Source organism: Oratosquilla oratoria, chromosome 6 (assembly GCF_046742065.1).
Source record: "Oratosquilla oratoria isolate Oo_2021 chromosome 6, ASM4674206v1, whole genome shotgun sequence".
Taxonomy (NCBI): Eukaryota; Metazoa; Arthropoda; class Malacostraca; order Stomatopoda; family Squillidae; genus Oratosquilla; species Oratosquilla oratoria.
The window spans coordinates 79,109,848-79,130,534 of record NC_134782.1 but is presented as its reverse complement, the minus strand read 5'-3'; the positions used below and the strand labels follow the sequence as shown (position 1 = coordinate 79,130,534).

At 39.2% G+C, this 20,687-nt stretch overlaps 1 protein-coding gene across 1 annotated transcript in view; it reads left to right on the top strand.

Annotated features, from left to right (window-relative positions):
* trus (programmed cell death 2 like trus) overlaps positions 1 to 20,687 on the top strand; it is a 211,577-nt gene that overhangs the window by 132,383 nt on the left and 58,507 nt on the right. The gene's annotated exons all lie outside the window — the stretch shown is intronic.

The window sequence follows — 20,687 nt, the reverse complement described above, 5'->3', positions numbered from 1 at the left end:
AGGAAAATTTGTTGGGTGGCATTTTTGGGAATTTGGCATTTTGGGGGGGCGTTTTTAAATACCTGTTCGTGATTAGAGATCATTCTTTTACTTATATCAAGAATTAAATGATGATGTATATGAATGATATAAATTTATCTTGGTTATATCATGTGGGAAATGTTGCAAAGATTTTGTGCCTAGCCAAAGGATGTTTCAGCTCTTGTTTAGTGAAAATATGTAAGAACGGAGTAGTGCATCAAACATTTCTAAATCTGATGATGCTTTTGATTATATTTAGACACAATAGAAAAGTCACATGTATTTTTTATTCATGTATGTCAGAGTCTCTAGGAGGTTGTTTAATAAACTGGTTTAATTTATTGTAGAGGGTACTAAAAAGTTTACTTAGGAACTTAAACGTAATGTATGGAGTAATACATTTTATTTTAGTTATTAATATTTTTTCTTTCTCACATAATACGGAGTATAATATATTTTATTTTGGAAGTTCATATCTTTCTTTCCTTTTCACACACAGTCTTGAAAGTAGATTTATTTCAGAGGATGGTGGTTTATTACAGTACCACTAGAATTAAATGATGGTGTACATGAGTGATATAAATTGATCTTGGTCATATCATTTGACATTGTTTTATATTGGCTAGTCAACAGTAAAAATTATTTTTATATTGTAATTGTAGTTATACACATTATTTTTAACTACTTGATCTTGGTATATCATGTGGTATTGTTTTATATTGGCTAGTCAACAGTAAAAAATAGTTTTCATGTTGTAATTGTAGTTATACACATTATTTTTAACTACACATGTAAAACCAAAATGCAAAAAAAAAAAAATCTTAGAAAATGTAATGGTTGGCATTTTTGGGGCATGTTTTAAAAACAATTTGGCAGTTTTTGGCAGCATTTTGTCAGAAGTTGGCATTTTTCCTGGTAGAAAACCTGGCAACCCTGCTGAGCGTGGTTGATGGAGTTGGCCAAAAACATAATACTTTTAGAATTTCTTGTGAGGTTCGAACATGTGGGGCATATTTGCATACTAACTTGAATAAATGTAGAGTGATTTTTTTTATTTTAAAAACTATTGTTGTTTATTTCTTTATAATACAAAGATTGCATAAATATTGCATACAATTAAATAAAAAAAAATCATTAAATTTTATTTGAAATGCGCTATACAAAATTTATAGGCTATGAAATATGACATTGCATACATGGTATTATGCAAAGTAGACCACTTGAAAAAAGAAACTAACGAAGCAGAGCGCTTTCGTATATTACATATTCAATGCAAAAAGTACATAGTTGAATAGAAATACATATTTTATATATACATGAAAAAGGAATACAAAAACTCCATTGAATATTGACGTCAACTTCGCCGTGTTCCATCATGCCAACCAAGAAGACCACAGAATGGACTGGGATAATGCACCAGTTATATTCAAATCCCATTGTAGCTTTCAAAGTGGTACCATCGCAAATGCCAAACTACGTTCCAAGAACTCGGTGAGATGTCCCTTGGGTATTGGTGCAACTCTTGCATAACGAACGGGTGCTTCGAGGATAAACTGTTGTTTTTTTTGTATAACCATAGTAGTTTGTTGCAGGAAGCACAAAAAGGGAACAAATATTTTTGCACAATACACCAAGTACATCAGCACCTATAACCTTGGGCAAGTTTGAATTTAAGATTTGTTATATTCTTGGGGGTGTTTCTCGGCCTGTTTCAAGTATCGGTTATCGCTTATCGCCCCCCCCCCCCCAATAACAATCCTGGATCCGTGCCTGGGTGGTATGGATCAAACTTCACTCTATTTAGAAACACTATTGTGTTTTTAGTGTAATAGACTGCATATAGTTGAATTATTTTCTTAAAAGGTGTAATTTCCATATACAGTAAAAGCCCTTGTATCCGGCACCAATGGGGCCGAAGATGTACCGGATACAAGAAAATGCAGGATACGGGAAGGGATATTAAAAAAAATACATTTATTTTCATTGTTCTTTTACTTATTAATAGATCTTAATTCGCTTTGATAATAAACACATCCACATATCTATATATTGTAAATTCTATCAGTATAGAGTAAATCCAATCAACATACATCAGTTATAATCATCACAGCATTACCAGCTATCTAATTCATCATCTGATAATTTTACGATGGAGTTGTGAATGGCCGCGTTCAGTGTTGGTGTCTGAGAGGGTGCATTCGCCTCTACACTCGAGTTTTCTTTCACTAAACTTTTTGTACCAACTTTCATAAAATATATGATGTCTCTGCTTAGAATTTTTTCCTCTTTGTTTGTGCACTGTTCTGCAAATTTCACAAACACTGCTAGACCCTTCGCTGCATCCTTCCACGACACTTTCATCTCAGGGTCGTATTCTTCACCATCTGCCTCTGTCGTTTTCGCGTGTTCATTGGGAAGTGATTGTAAAATTTCATCATCACTAAGTGAGAATGTTGCTGCTCGGTCACTGTCCATATCTACACACACTTGTATTGCTTCGTCACTGATGCAAAGTTTAGCGCGATAACCCATCTTTCAATTCTTTCACCACCGATTCTTTGTTGCCGACAGAAAACCCGCAAATTTCTTATTCCCTTCCTGATCTTCAAACATTATTTGCGGATATGATTTTCTCTAACATCGCATTAGAGTTTGTTGTTTTTCATCCTCCCAAGCTAGCGATTCCATAAAAATAGCATCTTTAACATTAAGCCCACGTTGGAATTCGGAAATGCCACCGTCCTCAAAATAAACTAGTTTGCGCATAGAACTTTTCCGATAATTCTTTTTTAAGTTTTGGATCACTCCTTGATCCATGGGCTGGATCACACTTGTTACGTTCGGCGGTAAATACACAATAAAAATGTTTCCATTGCTCAGTTCCTCAGCTTTATTGTTGTCGAGTAGGAGAATAAATTTGCTGTCCTCTAGAAGTCTTTTTTTTTTTCTTTCTTTTTCTTTTTTTTTTTTTTTTTTTTTTTTCTTTCACTGATGGGACAAACACATGCTTGAGCCAGTTCATGAATGTTTCTGAGTCCATCCATGGGTTATTTTGTGGGCAATAATCCACTGGCAAGTATATTAGATTTTTAAAACAACGTGGCTTACGGTATTTTCTAACGACACACAATTTGACTTTATGGGTCCCTGCCATGTTCGTACACAGTAACACCGTCAGTCTATCCTTGCTTTGTTTGAATCTTTTGGTGGTTTCCTCTGCTTCACTGGCTAGTGTAGATGTCGGTAAACAGTGGTAGAACAGGCCGGTTTCGTCAGCGTTGTAGATCTGTTCCGATTTCAGATTGTCCTCGGCAACCAATTTTGCAAACCTATGACAGAAAGGAGGAAAGAAAAGTTAAAAAAAAAATATATATATATATATATATATATATATATGCACTATGCATCCGTGTATGCGAGAAATAAATTGAGATATGAGATGCGAATCTTTACCATGTAGGCACAGGTTAATTAACGTACCTGTCTATAAACTCCTCTGCAAAAGGTGAATCAGCAGATTTTGCTTCCCCAAACACATCAAGACGACGTATTCTATGGCGATTCTTGAATCTTTTAAGTCATTCATCTGAGAACTGGCACGATTCTCCAATTGACATCTTCTCAGCAAAATCTTTGGCTTTTTCCTGCAGCGTTGGGCCTAATATAGCTACACCTTCAGACTTTTTAAGACAAAACCACTCGTACAACACTTTGTCCAGCATTTCCACACGTTTATGTTGTAGCGTGTGGCAATTTTCTCCAGCTTCAGGCGTGTCACTCAACTTCGCAAACTCTCTTAGCTTTTTGGATTGGGCCTTGATATCGTAAATGGTAGACAACCCAATGCCGTATTCTTCCTTTGGTATTTTTCTATTTTAGCCTTTCTTCAATCTTCTGCATATATCCACCTTCTGCCTAAGTGAAAGCACCACACTTTCCTTTTCTCAACTTTGGGCATGATAAAATAGAGTTGGCTAACATGTGCACGGAGGTGGCTAACACGTGGCGGGAGAAGTGAATGGGACTGAGAAGCCCTGGTGGCGGCGAGAGCAACTACAACCATGCCAGGGATTTTAAACACACGCGGGAAATTAAAATTTATTTAATTCTTGTATACGTCTATCTTTTTCACAATTTTTCGATTTTCGTGAAAAATATGCTGGTTATTTGAAGTGCCGAATACAAGAAGGCCGGATACGAGGGCTTTTACTGTAATATGATCAAAGAGAAGTTACGTTTTTATCCGCAGAGATATGATAGATTCTGAATGGAGAACATTCACACTCGATTGCTCATCACATCAATTACGCCCTGTCCTTTACCCTAGTCCCTATCTCTGATTGACGTGCTAACCACACCGCAATTACCGAAAGTACTGCTACCCGAGACTTCCCCCTTCTTGAGGAATCTCGCTGTGGCAGGATTATGTCCCGGTCTCACGCGTTTAGGCGCACTCGGGCCTCGTGTTCGATAATTGTTGCGAGATTACAAAGGCGGAGTATGCCGACAGGAGACCTTTTGGCCCATATCTAGGTCGGATGCAAGAAAAAATCATAATAATAAAAAATAAATAAAAACTATAATAATGTAGATAACAAATAGAATACATAAATAAATGCAAAGGTATAGTTAGATAATAAACAGGTTTCGTGCGTTAAGCGACTTATTTGGCACCAAATGGATTTTTTTATGTTCATTCATCCATAAATAAATAAATAAAAGTAAATAAATTATAAATAAAGAATGACCAAAGTAGTTATGTTGGTGCTCAAAAAATAATAATGGCATTTTGGTGTTCTAAATTTTAAGTAAACAAAGAAACGAGTTAAGCATAAACATGTCCAGCTTCAGAATAAACTAAATACTTTGCGAGCAGCATCGCGATGGCATATCAGATGTCAATGATTTCCTTCATCATGTTGGAAGAAGTCTGCGATCATGAACTAAAAGTTTCAATAAACTGTGTTTCTCATGATGATATCTGTGCTAGAACGTTGACAAATACCGGTAATTCTACTCGTCTTACATAATTGTAAACTTATTAAAGTGAATGATTATATTACATTGTATTGAAAAATGTATATCATATGTGTCTATACATAGTAAAGAATTATCTATACATAAATTTCAATCGTTCTTGAATGATTGTATTACATTGTATTGAAAATAATGCATATCATATGTGTCTATAAATAATAAAGAATTGTATATACATGAATTTCAATCTATCTTTTTTTCTTAATACAGATATTTTAAGCTGATTATCCTATTATAACTTGAAGATGAGGACTAATTGTCCAGAAGACTAAATGCCTGAAGACCAGTTATTTTGCAAAGGAAGACCAATTGTCCGAAGACTAAATGTGACAATGGTTAATCAATTAATAAAGGTTTATTGTATAAATTATGTACATGGATATATACATTAATATACAATGCAGGTAACAGCACCCCCGGGTACGGACAATTGCTCACCGGACCATTGCTCACCGGACAGTTGCTCACCGGACAATTGCTCACCGGATAGTTGCTCACCGAACAAGTGATAAATAGGACATTTGCTCACCAAATGATTATTTTAGTTATATTGAAGTTTATTACAGCAATAATATACAAACAATATACAAACCTAATAACATAATATACAGGATTTTTCAGTTATATTGAAGTTTATTACAGCAATATTACAGGATTTTTTTGTTATATTGAAATTTATTACAGCAATAATACACAAACAATATACAAACTTTCATATTTTAGTTATTAATTAATACCAATTTCTTCCATCAATATATAGTGATTACAGTTTTACAACTGGTGCAGTACTGAAGTGGGTTTATTGTCCTTAGTGGTTTACAAGTCCAGTCTAATGGTGTGGCCAACTGCATTTAGAAAGTCAGGAAGACACTGACTTCCTGCAGCATACCCCTGGCACAGATAAAGTAAATCTTTACCATAATTGTTAGAGGCCAAGAACTTATCAAACTCTACAATATAATCTAATGCATTGTTTTTAGTTTGTTTCATTGACTAATTACCCTAACACTTCTAGTTCATGAACTAGAAGTGTTAAGGTCAGGAGTCAATTCAGAGTATGAAAGTAAAATTTTCGACTTATTAAATGACAGAGATACATACGAATAGTTAGCCACACCATTAGACTGGACCAGTAGAATATCATTACTATATATTGATGGAAAAATTGGTATTGAATTTTATAATGAATTAAAAACTAAAAGTTTGGATGTTGTTTATGGATTATTGCTGTATATATGATACAATATAAGTTCAAGAGAAGTAAAAGATAATCCTTTGGTGAGCAAATGTCTTATTTGTCACTTCTCCGGTGAGCAACTGTCCTACACCCCAGCACCCCAGTGGGAGAGTTGTCGTGCCCTAGTGGGTGGAAGGTGAGAGCGTGGTTCATACTTTCACAGTTGTTATTGGTCCATTTGAATGGAAGATTATAATTTCGTTGAGGTTGAAACACATGAGAACGCAACGAGGGAACCAGTTTCTCACTAAAGTACTCTGTGAACTTCGGTAAATCCTTATCGAATTTTAGGCGCATCATATGAGACCTCTCATTCACAGTTTCATTTTTCCTTGATTGTTCCGTGGACTCAGCATTTAGATGATGTTTTGCATTTTCCTCCAAGTGGCGGGTGCACAGAAGGAGCGTCGCGTTCGGGAACAGAGGGCACAGAACATCCCACGTAGAGTCGTTGTTCTTGCCTTTATAGATTGTTGTCCGCACTCGTAAATTCGTGGCTAGGTGCTAATTCCCGCACAGTGCTACCGAAAAAGAGTTGAACTGGCAATTCCATCCCCGGTTACATGAATCGTTCGGTTCCTCACACCACCACACTTGTCAAGGACCGCAACGGCATTCGTATCAGGTTCCAGATGAGCTTCAAACTTGCATAAGGTTATAGGTGTTGATGTACTTGGTGTATTACATTCCCTTTTTGCGCTTCCTGCAACAAACTACTATGGTTATACAAAAAAGCAACAGTTTATCCTCGAAGCACCCGTTTGTTACGCAAGAGTTGCACCAGTACCCAAGGGACATCTCACCGAGTTCTTGGAATGTAGTTTGCGGAATATCTTGGCATTTGCGATGGTACCACTTTGAAAGCTACAATGGGATTTGAATATAACTGGTGCGTTATCCCAGTCCATTCTGTGGTCTTCTTGGTTGGCATGATGGAACACGGCGAAGTTGACATCAATATTTAATGGAGTTTTTGTATTCCTTTTTTATGTATATATAAAATATGTATTTCTATTCAACTATGTACTTTTTGCATTGAATATGTAATATATGAAAGCGCTCTGCTTCGTTAGTTTCTTTTTTCAAGTGGTCTACTTTGCGTAATACAATGTACGCAATATCATATTTCATAGCTTATAAATTTTGTATAGCGTATTTTAAATCAAATTTAATGAAAATTTTGTATTTGTATGCAATATTTATGTAATCTTTGTATTGTAAAGAAATAAACAACAACAGTTTTTAAAATAAAAAAAAATACTCTACATTTATTCAAGTTAGTATGCAAATATGCCCCACATGTTCGAACCTCACAAGAAATTCTAAAAGTATTATGTTTTTGGCCAACTTCATCAACAACGCTCAGCAGGGTTGCCAGGTTTTCTACCAGGAAAAATGCCAAATTCTGACAAAATGCTGCCAAAATGTTTTTAAAACATGCCCCAAAAATGCTAACCATTACATTTTCTAAGATTTTTTTTTGCATTTTGGTTTTACATGTGTAGTTAAAAATAATGTATATAACTACAATTACAATATGAAAAATAGTTTTTACTGTTGACTAGCCAATATAATACAATACCACATGATATACCAAGATCAAGTAGTTAAAGATAATGTGTATAACTACAATTACAATATAAAATATTTTTCTACTGTTGACTAGCCAATATAAAACAATGTCACATGATATGACCAAGATCAATTTATATCATTCATGTACATCATCATGTAATTGTAGTGGTACTATAATAAACCACCATCCTCTGAAATAAATCTACTTCAAGACTGTGTGAAAAGGAAAGAAAGATATGAACTTCCAAAATATAATATATCATACTCCGTATTATGTGAGAAAGAAAAAATACCAATAACTAAAATAAAATATATTACTCCATACATTACGTTTAAGTTCCTAAGTAAACTTTTTGGTATCCTCTACAATAAATTAAACCAGTTTATTAAACAACCTCCTAGAGACTCTGATATACATGAATAGAAAATACATTTGTGACTTTTCTATTGTGTCTAGATATAATCAAAAGCATCATCAGATTTAGAAATGTTTGGTGCACTACTGCGTTATTACATATTTTCACTAAAGAAGAGCTGAAACATCCTTTGGCTAGGTACAAAATTTTTACAACATTTCCCACATGATATAACCAAGATAAATTTATATCATTCATATACATCATCATTTAATTCTTGATACAAGTAAAAGAGTGATCTCTAATCACGACCGGGTATTTAAAAATGCCCCCCAAAAATGGCAAATTCTCAAAAATGCCACCCAACAAATTTTCCTGCCAAACACGGTAAAAACATTCCAAAAATACAAAATTTGGCATTAAAAACGCCAATCTGGCAACTCTGACGCTCAGTGATGATCTGCATTTGCAGAACATAGATGGCAGGCTAGTGGTAACCACAAATCGTAGTTCAAATAATGCAACCATATGCTAATTTGTTACGGTATTTGTAGCTGTGGTCGGTCATACTGCAGAGACTAAAACATAACTTCTCTTTGGTCAAATTACATGAAAATCACACATTTTAAAGAAAAGAGTTTAAATAATTCAACTATATGTAGTCTATTACACTAATAACACAACAATAAGAAACTTAAAAGTGTAGTTTGATCCATACCACCAGTAATCATAGACGGCGGGCTGGACGAGTCTTAGCCGCGGTCGGTAAAATTGCAGAGGATAAAAACGTAAGTTCTCTTTGGTCATATTACATGGAAATCACACACTTTAAAGAAAATAGTTCAAATAATGCAACCATACATATATAGAAGTGTGCATTTGAGCAAAACCCGTCCTTGTTTGTATTGTTCGGCTTTTCTTGGTTTTCTCGGCAATTAGTGAGACCCTATCTCTTCTATTGACTTCACTTCCTACAAGAACACAACATTTACATGGTTCTAATCCAAAATACAAAATCTGTCTATATATCAAAAGCTTTATCCCCCTTATAAGGATGTAGCTAAGTCAAAAGCACATACCTACTCCTACTCATTCCACTCCCCTCCACCACCTTTTCCTTCCTCTTACATGGATGATGGGTCATTCCTGTATCCCACACTATACCCTGGATCAGAAGCAAAAGTGATATTACAATTTACAATGCCCACATTGACTTACTACACAATAGTAAGAGAAGATAACACATAACACAAACGCGGACTCAAAACACTAATACACAACAACATATTCTTTTCCACAGCTGTGGATGTACTGTGTCTTGTTGCATTGCTACTGACCCAAGGCAGTGGGTGGGATACAGGGATGAGGAGTTAAGATGAGAGGGAAGAAAGGGTGGTGGATGGGAGTGGAATTTACATACAGGTACTCCTCCTTTAACGACCTACTCGGTTAACGACAACTCGGAGTAACGACGGGCTTTATGACATTCGTTTAACGTAAATCTCCCGAAGTTACGACGTCGTGTACGATAATTAAGTTGGCTGAGGCAAATTTGTATGATGTTATAAATGAACTTGTACGGTGGATATTACCTGTGAGGTAAAGTGTTCTGAAGCTTAGGTCTACATTACCATCCTGCAAGCTGAAAAAACTACCTGGGGTACAGTATATACCGGTAGTGGTAAATTTTTAGTTTCAACCAAGGGCGCAATATAGCAATAGAAAATTAATTATTAATTTTGTAAATTATAATGTATCAACGTAATATGCAATTTTGTGAACGGAAAAAAAAGGTGCTAAAATAAATTTCGTAAATAACGAAGTCATGTCGGACGAATGGTACACCATGTTTGTTATGATAGATGCCGATGTCAAAGAAATGAAAGGATGATAAATCCGTCTAACCTAAACTAAACTAACCTAACCTGTGTTTGATAAATCATTACCTGCAAATTAAATGTCATCCGGCTCATCCTCGTGAGAGACGTTGGCAGATGACAAGATGGCATCCTGATCCTATGCTACCGACTTCGTTCATTAGCATATTTTCTTGTAGCATGGTATTTTTTACTTTCATTTCCGCCCACAAAATTGCATATTATGTTGATACATTTTAATTTACAAAATTAATAATTAAATTTCTATTGCTATATTGCGTCCATGGTCGAAACTAAAAAAATACCCCGGTATTCAATATGGAATGTCAGCATATGCGGATTTGGTCATATACGGTAATTTCAGGAACCTAACCACCATAAATAAACAGTAAATAAAGCTTTAATGTACTGTATAAAAGAGGGAAATACACAAAAATAAAGATACATGTATTGCTGGACATTGTACATACAGTACATGTACGTATATGTATACACTTTCACTTAACGACCAATTCGGTTAACGACGGCGCGCTGGTCCCAATTGTCGTTGTTAAACGAGGAGTACCTATAGTTGTATTTTGTGGGAGAAGAGTTATGCTTGTAGTGACCCGCAGTTGTATCTTTCTGCATCCTTTTCTTTCTTAAAATCATGTCTAGTTTTAGCACTCACTGATTTCTCTTTCAATTTATTCCATGTCTCTATTACTCTTTACTTTTTTATATATATATATATACAGAGAGAGAGAGAGAGAGAGGAATGTCCCCTTTTGGGGCTACAGGTAGCAGGACTCCTAATCCCATCCCCGTCTCATTTTTTGTCGCCTTTTACAACTCAAGTGGAAAGACTTGGTAGCATTCTCTTCCCCCACCACAGGGTAGGCAAAAAAAGGAAATGAATATTCAGAGAAATGGTACAGGACAGTAACAAGGGGTTGGGGGACAGCATAACAGAGGGATAGTCGTAGTATAAAAGTGTCATCATTTCTCTATGAGCAGAGTTTTCCTCTATCACAGACAAAATGTGTGGCTCGGGTCCATAGGGGCACCCCATATAGACCCTAAAGTATCAACTGCATGCTACTTTGCCACAATAACATGCAGCCAATACCCCAGACTTCCAACATAGCAAACTACAAAATGTATGTAGGGGTCAGCTATAAACTTGGAGAGATGATAGTGGAAGAGAAGTCAGTGAGAGGAAGGTGGGCAGAGTATTTTAGGGAGTTGCTAAATGTGAAGGAGGATAGGGAGGGAAAAGTAGTTGCAGTGGGAAGCGCTAAGAAAATGATAGTGATGAGTGAGGAAAATGGAGGAGAAATAGGGAAGGATGAAGTGAAAGCAGCTGTTAAGATGATGAGAGCAGGTAAGGCACCTGGGTTGGATGGATGCCATGCAGAATGTCTGAAGAAAGGAGGTACAGTGATGGTGGACTGGCTGGTGAGGTTATTTAATGTGTGTTTAAGAGAGGGTAGAGTACCGGAGGACTGGAGGAGTGCCTGTATAGTTCCACTTTACAAGGGAAAGGGGGACAAATGTGAGTGTAGTAGTTTCAGAGGGATCAGCTTGTTGAGTGTAGTTGGGAAGGCTTATGGGAGGATCTTGATTGAGAGGATTAGGAGAGGAACAGAATGAGTAATCGGTGAGGAACAGTGTGGGTTTAGGATAGGTAGGAGTTGTGTAGACCAGATTTTTGTGGTAAGACATATGTGAGAAAGCTGTAGGAAAAGGTAAGGATGTTTTTTGGGCTTTTATGGGGGTTACTTGGCTAGATAAAGTGAGAAATGAGGAGATGAGGAGGAGAACAGGGATGGAAAGGGAGTTGGGAGATAGGGTTGATGAAAGAGTATTAGGATGGTTTGGACACATGGAAAGAATGAGTGAAGAAAGACTAGTAAAAGAGGTATGGAAGGCAGATGTGGGGGGGAGTGAACATGAGGGGATGTCCTAGGATGAGGTGGATGGATGGAGTGAAGGGGGCTTTGGGGAAGAAGGGAATGTCTGTTGAGGAAGGACGGGAGAGGACAGAAGACAGGGATGAATGGAGAATGGTTGTATATGGATGATGTTGTGATGCATGAGGTGTAATGGGCGGGGGGATGGGGGGGTGAGGTAGTATCTTTGAGCAAAATTTGACACAGCCCGAAGGGATTTCTCCCCATCTTCTCCATCTATGCATGGGGGGATGGAGAGGGGGGGTTGCCGATTTAATGAAGCGGCCTTGCTGTGGATGTGCTGTGTCTTGCACACTGCTTCTGACCCAGGGCAGTGGACAAGGTGCAGGGATGACCCGTCATTCAGGAGGTGCTAAGATAAGAGGGAGGGTGGAGGGGTGTGGAGTGTATTCAGGGATGGAATGGGTTGGAATGATTTTATGCCTTTTCCTTTTTGGCTACCTACCTTGTAAGGGGGAAAAGGCCTTGGTATATGTATGTATGGATCTGGAAAAGGCTTATGACAGGGTAGACAGGAAGGCACTGTGGGAGGTACTGCAGATATATGGGATAGGAGGAAAGCTGTTAACAGCAGTCAAGAGTTTTTATGAGAGTAGTAGAGCTTGTGTTAGGATTAGAAATAGAGTGAATGGTTTGAGGTAAAGGTGGGACTTCGTCATGGATGTGTTATGTCGCCCTGGCTGTTCAATCTTTACATGGATGGGGTGGTGCGAGAGATGAATGCAAGAGTAGTGGGTCAAGGGTTGGAGATGAATAAAGAAAATGGAGAAAAGTGGGAGGTGAGCCAGTTGTTGTTTGCTGATGACACTGCGCTTGTAGCAGGATCAGAGGAGGGATTGAGGAAGTTAGTGACAGAGTTTGAGAAGGTGTGTGAAAGAAGGAAGCTGAAGATAAATGTGGGCAAAAGTAAGGTGATGAGATGCACAAGGGGAGAGAGTGACAGCAGGCTGGAAGTGAGCATTAAGGGTGAAAGACTGGAGGATGTGGATAGTTTTAGATATTTGGGTGCGAATGTGGTAGGAAAGGAAGGAGTTGGGGTGGAGGTAGAATGTAGACTGAGAGAAGCGAGTAAATGCCTTGGTGGATTAAAAAGTGTAATGAGAAATAGACATTTGGGAATGGATGCTAAGAGGAGGTTATATGAAGGAGTGATTGTGCCAACAGCACTGTACGGGGCAGAAACATGGGACATGAGAGAGGAAGAGAGAAGGAGTTTGAATGTGTTTGAGATGAAATGTCTGAGAAGTATGATATGGGTTACTAGGCTAGATAGAGTGAGAATTGAGGAGGTGAAGAGGAGAACAGGGGTGGAAGGGGAGCTGGGAGATAGGATTGATGAAAGAGTATTAGGATGGTTTGGACACATGGAAAGAATGAGTGAAGAAAGATTAGTAAAAGAAGTGTGAAAGGCAGAAGTGGAATTGGGTGAATATGAGGGGGCGTCCTAGGATGAGATGGATGGATGGGGTGGAAGGGGCATTACAAAAGAGAGGAATGTCTGTGGAGGAAAGACGGGAGAGGACACGAGATAGGGGTGAATGGAGAGGGGTTGTATAAATGATGCTGTGATGTATGAGGGGGAGTGGGTTGGGGGTGGGGGTGAGGAAGTATGTATGAGAAAAAATTTGATGCAGCCCAAAGGGATTTCTCCTTGTCTTCTCCTTTTCTGCAAGGGGGGTCGGAGGGGGGGGTGGTCGCCGAATTTATGCCTCTGACCCAGGGCAGTGGACTGGATGCAGGGATGACCAGTCATCCAGGAGGTGCCAAGATGGAAGGGAGGGTGAAGGGAAGTGGAATATATAGGAAATGGAATGGGTGGGAGTGGTTTCTATGCCTTTTTCTTTTTGGCTACTCCCCATGTAGGGGGGAAAAGCCTTTGGTATATGTATGTATCTATTACTCTGTGTGGAAAGCTGTTCTCTTTCAAATCTCTTCTGTAACTGTCCTTCTTAAGTTTCTTCTTGTGTCCTCTTGTGTTTCTTCTGTCCCATTTAAGTAGATCATTCCTATCAAGGATTTCAATCCATAATTCCGTAGATGGTTATCAAATCACCCCTTTCTCTTCTATGCTCCAGAGTTAGTAAGTTTAGTTTGTCCAATCTTTGTTCGTATGTCAACTTGCTAAGTGTTGGTGCCATCTTTGTCAATGCTCTTTGAATTCTTTCTATTTTTTTTTTTTTTTTTTTTTTTTTAATGTTTTTTATTGTACTGGGTGTCCATAGTGATGCTGCCTATTTTAATTTTGGTCTTATCAGTGTAACTAGTATTCTCTTTACCATTTCCTCATCAATGTAGTCAAAGGCCACTTTCATTGATCTTATTAAATTGTAGGTTTCTCTATTTTGTTTACATGTTCGTCTGGTGACATGTCATTTGAGATAATTACTTCTAGGTCTCTGAGTTTACTTTTGTAACTTCCTTTTTTTAAATTTTGTATTGACCGGATATTCTATTTTTACTGTTTCCAAATTCCATTATACTACATTTCTACATACATACATAAACCAAGGCTTTTTCCCCCTTACTAGGGAGGTAGCCAAAAAGGAAAAGGCATAAAATCATTCCCACCCATTCCATCCCCGAAAACACTCCACACACCCCCACCCTCCCTCCCATCTTAGCACCTCCTAGATGACGGGTCATCCCTACACCCTGTCCACTGCCCTGGGTCAGAAGCAGTGTCGCAAGACACAGCACATCCACAGCAAGGCCACTTCATTAAATCGGCGACCCCCACTCTCCGTCCCCCCATATAAAGGAGAGGATGGGGAGAAATCCCTTCGGGCTGCGTCAAAATTTTGCTCACACACACTACCTCACGCCCCATCCATTCCACCTCATGCATCACAATATCTTCCATATACAACCATTTTCCATTCACCCCTGTCTTCTGTCCTCTCCCGTCCTTCCTCAACAGACATTCCCCTCTTCCCCAAAGCCCCCTTCACCCCATCCATCCATCTCATCCTAGGACGTCCCCTCATGTTCACTCCCTCCACATCTGCCTTCCATACCTCTTTTACTAGTCTTTCTTCACTCTTTCCATGTGTCCAAACCATCCTAATACTCTTTCATCAACCCTATCTCCCAACTCCCTTTCCACCCCTGTTCTCCTCCTCATCTCCTCATTTCTCACTCTATCTAGCCTAGTAACACCCATCATACTTCTCAGACACTTCATCTCAAACACATTCAAGCTCCCTTTCTCTTCCTCTCTTATGTTCCAAGTTTATGCTCCATACAGTGCTGTTGGCACAATCACTCCTTCATACAGTCTCCTCTTAGCATCCATTCCCAAATTTCTATTCCTCATTACACTTTTTAATCCACCGAGGCATTTACTCGCTTCTCTCAATCTACATTCTACCTCCACCTTTACTCCACCTTTTCCTGCCACATTTGCACCCAAATATCTAAAACTATCCACTTCCTCCAGTTGCTCTCCCTTAATGCTCACTTCCAGATTACTTCCACTTTCACCCCTTGTACATCTCATCACCTTACTTTTACCCACATTTATCTTCAGCTTTCTTCTATCACACACTCCCCCAAACTCTGTCACCAACTTCCTCAATCCCTCCTCCGATCCTGCCACAAGCGCAGTGTCATCTGCAAACAACAGCTGGCTCACTTCCCACTTTTCTCCATTTTCTTTAACCATCTCCAATCCTTGACCCACTACCCTTGCATTTACCTCTCGCACCACCCCATCCATGTATAAGTTGAACAGCCAGGGTGACATAACGCATCCTTGACAAAGTCCCACCTTTACCTCCAACCACTCACTCTCTCCATTTCTAATCCTGACACAAGCTCTACTACTCTCATAAAAACTCTTGACAGCTCCTAGAAGCTTTCCTCCTATCCCGTATATCCGCATAACCTCCCACAGTGCCTTTCTGTCTACCCTGTCGTAAGCCTTTTCCAAATCCATAAAGGCCCAAAAATCATCCTTCCCCTTACCTATAGCTTTCTCACATATCTGCCTTACCACAAAAATCTGATCTACACCACCTCTACCTGTCCTAAATCCACACTGTTCCTCACCAATTACTCCCTCTGTTCCTCTCCTAATCCTCTCAATCAAGATCCTCCCATAAGCCTTCCCAACTACACTTAACAAGCTAATCCCTCTGAAACTACTACATTCACACTTGTCCCCCTTTCCCTTGTAAAGTGGAACTATACAGGCACTCCTCCAGTCCTCCGGCACTCTACCCTCTCTCCAGCAAACATTAAATAACCTCACCAACCAGTCCACCATCACTGTACCTCCTTTTTTAAGACATTCTGCATGGCATCCATCCAGACCAGGTGCCTTACCTGCTTTCATCATCTTAACTGCTGCCTTCACTTCATCCTTCCTTATTTCTCCTCCATTTTCCTCACTCATCACTCTCATTTTCTTAGCATTCCCCACTGCAGCTATCTTTCCCTCCCTATCCTCCTTCACATTTAGCAACTCCCTAAAATATTCTGCCCATCTTCCCCTTACTGCCTTCTCCTCCATTAACATCTCTCCATCTGCACCTTTTACCTTTTCTTCTCTACTTGATTCACCTCCTCTTCCTCTCTTAATTTCTTTCCAAAAGATCTTTTTATTACTTTCAAAATTTTCTGTCATACTCTTACCCCATTTTACATCTGCTCTCCTCTTTGCCTCCTTTACCTTTTTCTTTACTTCTCTTTTCTTTTCTTTGTACGTCTCATATGACTCCCTCATCCTATTTTGTAACCAATCTGTGTAAGCTCGCTTCTTCTCTTCTACAACCTTCTTCATTTCCTCATCCCACCATTCACTACCCTTCCTTCTATTTCCTCCTGTCCTTCTTGTTCCACACACCATCTTTGCACACTTTGTGACTCCCTCCTTGAACCATCCCCATTCCTCCTCCACACCTAGCTCTACTCTATCCTTCACTCCCTCCCACTCCTCCTTCAGCTTCTTCTTGTACTCCTTCTCCTTTTCCTCTTCATTTAAAGAGTTCACTCTAAGCACCTCCCTACCTTTTGTCCCTTTCCTCTTTCTCCATCTGTCCTCCACTCTCAACTTACCTTCCACCAGAAAATGATCTGATATTCCCCCACCCTCTCCCCTTAGCACATGTACATCCTTAACTCTTCCTATCATAATCCTATTTACCACTACATAGTCCATTAAAGCTCTATCTACCACCCTTCCCTCCACCACCCTCTCCCATGTGTACTTATGCTTGACTTTCTTCCGAAACACTGTATTTGCTATCATCAACTCTCTAGACACATTTCCACCATCAACTCTCCACTACAATTTTTTCCTGGAACTCCACATTTCCCAACCACTCCATCAATTGGCTCCTTTCCTACCCTAGCATTAAGGTCTCCCAGTACTATTACATTTACACTTCTCCCTATACCCTCTATGCACTCATTTAAATCTATCCAAAAGGCCTCCCTTTCTTCTACACTCTTCTCACTGCCAGGCCCATATGCACTTACAAAAACCCACATCTCCCTTCCCAGTTTCACCTTCATCCATATTATCCTTGAGGAAACCTCCCTCCACTCCACTACATGTTTACCTATCTCTTCACTTACTAGTATAGCCACCCCTTCCCTCCCTCACCCTCTCTTCACTCCTGATAACCTCCCACTTACACTCCCAAACTTATAATCGCCCTTCCCTTTCAGCTTAGTTTCACTCAAAGCCAACAAATCCATCTTTCTTCTCACAAACATACTACCTATCTCTTCCCCTTTACTCTCATCTGTACCACATCCACACACATTAAAAGACCCAAACCTTAGGGTGCTGGTCCGAGAACTTCCAGACCCTCTTATGCCTTGCCTTTACTTTTAGGAATGTGCCCTGTGGGGCTACAAGGAGAAGGATGCCTAGTCCCAATCCCCGTCCCTTTCTTCTCGCCTCTTACGATCCAAGTGGGAAAGCTTGGTGGCAGTATTCTTTTCCCCCACCACAGGGAATATCAATTAATCTGGTTACATAAAGACATTTATAAACATATTACACGTGCATTTCCATGTGCCTATTGGGATCATCTTTCCGAACAAAGGACTGTGGACACTTGCTGCATTATTGGTATGGCCTTAAATCTGAATGGTTTCTAATGTGGGTGGTCAGAGAATCACTCTGACCACCCACATTAGAAACCATTCAGATTCAGAAACTACATTTCTTAATGTTGAAATTCACTTCGTTCTTTTTACTCCATTTCCAGACTTTGTCCAGGATGGTGGATGGAAGTGGAATGGGTGGTAGTGGGTGCTTGCCTTTTGACCTGGTTACCTCTCTTGTAAAGGAGAAAAAACCCTTGGTATATAGATAAATAGACATTCCCAACAAAACAAGAGTTCAAACATTCAGACACCTCAATAGAAATAATCTCATTCCTAACACAAATAAAGAAAAAAAGATAGCTTCCCACACAGAGTGCTGGATACCTGGAATAATTTAGATAAAAAACAGTGTGTGCAAACACTGTTCGAGATTTTAAGAAAAAAAACTTGATGCTGAAAGATACAAAGATGGGTCACCACAACCATAGCTCCCTTCCCTTATAATACAACTAGGAAAATACTTACAACATTACAAATATTTGCATACCATCCACAAACCACATACTGTCAGGTAATATGAACACACATCACCCAATTTATCTTAGCACACACACAGACACAGACACGATCACGAGTCCAACACGTGATCCAAAGACCAAGGTGAATACAGGATATGGAGACATGTATTAAGAGTACCACGGACAGCGAAGAAAACAAATGAAGAAGTATTGAGAGAAATGGAGACAGATAGGGAATTGATGACAACAATAAGGAAAAGACAGTTGCAATTCTTAGGACATATAATGAGGAGGGAAGGGTTGGAAGAAGTGGTGATGATGGAAATGGTGGAGGGAAGGAGAGAAGAGGAAAGCAGAGGGAGAAGTAAATGGACGGGCTGATGAGGGCGATGGGAAAACAACTCAAACCAGCTCAGATGTTACAAGTAACTAGGGACCGTGAACGGTGGTGCTCCATGGTTGCCGAAGTCCAAGATGATATAGCACGACAGTAAGGTAAGGTACACACAGACCAAAGAGGACTCAAAGTACTAGAACACCCGAACCTAAATATAATAAACTCCAGCAACCACCTCACTAACACCCTCCTCTGCATAACCAACAAGCAACATTCCCTGACATAACAATGTGCTCACCCTCTCTACAAATACAACATGGGAAACCAGGTGTCACCCTTTTCAACTGAGATGTAGAAATTGAGAAACTCCTAAGCCAAACTGCCCTAGATGTGACCACACATACACCAAGGGCTTTTTTACCCCCTTACAAGGGAGATAGCCATTTACCACCCCTCCCTCCCTCTTTTCTTAGCTTCTGGATGAGAGGTTATCCCTGCATCTTGCCCACTGCCCTGGGTCAGAAGCAATGCAGCAAGACACAGCACATCCACAGCAAGGCCACTTCATTTAATTGGCGAACCTCCCTCTCCATCCCCTCTTACAGAAGAAGAGAAGACGAGAAATCTCTTCAGGCTGCGTCAAAATATCATTTACACATACCCCCTCATTCCCCCCCAACTCCCTTCTATGCATCACAGCATCATCCATACACAACCATTCTCCACTCACCCCTATCTTCTGTCTTTTCCCTTCTTTCCTCAACAGACATTCTCCTTTCCCAATGCCCCTGTAAGACCAGAAATTGAATTGAAATATTAATTTATTTGCATTTTCTAGAAGATTCTATAAGCAAGATTGTGTAGGCATTGTGGGTAAACTCTCACTCCATTATGCCGTGATATAATTATTTACCTAGTTGTGCCTAGTTGTATCTTACAGGAAGGGGAGCTATGCTTGTGGTGTCTTGTCTTTGTACCTCTCCATATCTAGTTTGCTCTTAAATTCTTATATTGTTTTTGTACACACTGTTCTTTCATCTGATATGTTCCATACATCCACCACTCTATGGGGAAAGCTGTTCTTTTTCAGGTCTCTTCTATAATTGTCCTTTTTGAGCTTCTTTCCATGTGCACTTGTGTTTCTCTTATCCTAATTTAATAAGTCTTCTTTATCAAGGATTTCCATGTCTTTCATAATTCTGTAGATGATCAACAAGTCACCTCTTTCTCTTCTGTGTTCCAGAGTTGGCAACTCCAGTTTCAACTATCTCTCTTCATATGAGAGTTTTGATACTTCTGGGGCCATCTTAGTAGCTACTCTCTGGATTCTCTCATTCCTCTTTATATTCTTTTTTGTACTGGGTGACCATAGTGTTGCTGTGTACTCCAGTTTAGGCCTTATCAATGTGACTAGTATTTTCTTTACCATTTCTTTGTCCAGGTAGGTAAAAGCCACTTTTATTGATCTTAGCAAGTTATAGGTTTGGCCAACAATTTTGTTCCCTACATCAGGGAACATATCTTTTGTGACGATCACTCCCAGGTCTTTTGCAGATCCCTGTTTCTTTACTTCTTTTTCACCAATTTTATATTGTCCTGATATCCTTTTTTTACTTTTTCCAAATTCCATTATGCCACATCTCTTAATGTTGAATTCCACTTCCCACTTGTGACTCCATTCCCAAACCCTATTCAGATCTCTGTAATGAGTGACAGTCCA